This window comes from Moschus berezovskii, chromosome 2 (assembly GCF_049115385.1).
Source record: "Moschus berezovskii isolate FMDL1 chromosome 2, NW_MosBer_1.0, whole genome shotgun sequence".
Classification (NCBI taxonomy): domain Eukaryota; kingdom Metazoa; phylum Chordata; class Mammalia; order Artiodactyla; family Moschidae; genus Moschus; species Moschus berezovskii.
The window spans coordinates 8,417,231-8,419,136 of NC_142461.1; the positions used below are offsets into that span (position 1 = coordinate 8,417,231).

At 46.2% G+C, this 1,906-nt stretch overlaps 1 long non-coding RNA gene across 1 annotated transcript; it reads right to left on the reverse strand.

Annotated features, from left to right (window-relative positions):
- Nucleotides 1–526: 526 nt before the first annotated feature.
- Nucleotides 527–1,674, reverse strand: LOC148778463 (uncharacterized). Its single transcript, XR_016038674.1, has 3 exons — nucleotides 1,606–1,674; nucleotides 813–874; nucleotides 527–545 (listed from the first exon to the last, which is right to left on the reverse strand). It is a non-coding gene; the product is annotated as an uncharacterized LOC148778463 (long non-coding RNA).
- Between the last annotated feature and the right edge of the window lie 232 nt (nucleotides 1,675–1,906).

The following is a 1,906-nucleotide window of genomic DNA, read 5'->3' on the forward strand; positions in this document are numbered from 1 at the left end:
TGAAACTTGTCCCTGTTCTTTGCTGAAATTACCCCCTGCTGTGCCCCAACCTTCAGAAAATACCTTCTACACACAAAAATCTTGTGCTAGGGTGCCTCACAAAGATGAAGGCAGAGGCCTGGTGTCCAGTGTGGGGCAAAGAGACTGACAAGAGAAGACTCAGGATCAGGAAGCCAAAGGTGAGGGTCAGGAGTAGGTGGTAGCAGGGATGTCAAAGCCCACAGCACAGAAGATGCTAGACGAGTGAGATAAAATGTCTTGTTCCCTAAATGTACCAGAGGATGGAGACCTTCACAAAGGAAGAAGGGAAATATTTGGTGTATCAGTTAAGACTGGTTTTGACTGCATATTGAAAAACCCAGTAACAGTGACTTAAATAAAGGTTTATTTCTCATGGAAGTCAGGAAAACCTGGAATAGGTGTAGTAGCTCTACAATGATCTTAGTATCTCTGGCTCATTCTTTCTTCTCCACTTTCCTTAGCATGTGGCATCCTCATGGTTTTCTAATGTTCCAAAATGGCTGCTGGTGCTCCAACCATCAAGTCTGCATTCCAGATGCAAGCAAAGAAGGAGGGGAAAAGGTAAAATGGCATATGCCAGCTGTCTGAAGCCCATTTAAGAGCTTTCCCCAAAGTGCCACGCAACAACTTCCATTTGGCCACAAATTTAGTCACGTGGTCACATCTAGCTGCAAGATAGACTGGAAAATGTGATCTTTTAATGACACAGGGATGCCTTGAGTAAAACTGGGGTTCTGTTACTAAAGAGGGAGTAGACAGTTGAGGGAGTAGCATTGAAACATATACATTACCATGTGTGAAATAGATAGCTGATGTATAACACAGGGAGCTCAGCCTGGTGCTCTGGGACGACCTAGCAGGGTGGGTTGTGAGGGGTGGGCGGGGGGAGGTTCAGGAGGGAGGAGATATGTGTATACTTATGAATGATGCACATTATACAGCAGCAATGAACACAACATTATAAAGCAATTATCTTCCAATTAAAAATAAATTCAATAAAGAAGAAGGTATAGAAGTGCAATCAAGAAGAGCAACCCATGGTCTCTGGCATGAATGGGTTCTACTTAAGTAAGCAAAAACTTGCTTCCCTCTAACTTCCAACTGTGTGTCATGGTACTGCTGTTTGTAACATCACCTGTAAGTATAGAGTCTGTCTTCTAAATGACAGACTTCCTCTGAACCTCCTCTTTTCCAAGTTAACTGTTCCCAGGTTCTTCAACCACTTTTCAGGACACAGGCTGACATAAGCCCCCAAACTTCCTTTCCCTGACCCCACGGATAGTCAACATGCACCTGCTGCCTGCCCTCCACACAGTAACATATTCAACAGACCCTGGAGCTTTCAGCTGGGATGGTCGAGGAGCCAGTCCTGGCCAGGGAGATGATATCTTAACACAGAAGGAGGATGTCCAGAGTCAAGGCCTCCCTGGAGGAGTGATGTTTAAACTTAGTCCCAGGAATGAGGAAGAGTTGCCTGGGAAACCAGGGAGGGGATGAGTAGTCCAAGTGGAGGGAACAGACAGGGATGAAGGCACAGAGCTACCAGAAGTGAGTGGAAGACTCAGGGCAGTTCAAGGAACCAACCCAAACTGGGGAATGACGAGAGCTTTGGGGTCCAGGAAGAGAGGGCTCGTGGTGAGACGTGCCCATCGGGCACAGTCTTCAGGGAGGTTCCTCGGTCATGCTCCATCTTCTCTCGCCACCACCTAGCCTGCTCATCAGATCAAAAGGAAAATAAGTCAGTTTGGCAAAACTTTTCTCCCAGCAGTTGTCATCTTCAGCATCTATTGACTGGTCTGTTCTAGAATATTACAACAGGGCAAGGCAGAGCCTCCTGGTGGGTCAATGATTTCCGTGAATCTGCCTGTTTCTCTTTTTTGAAAAT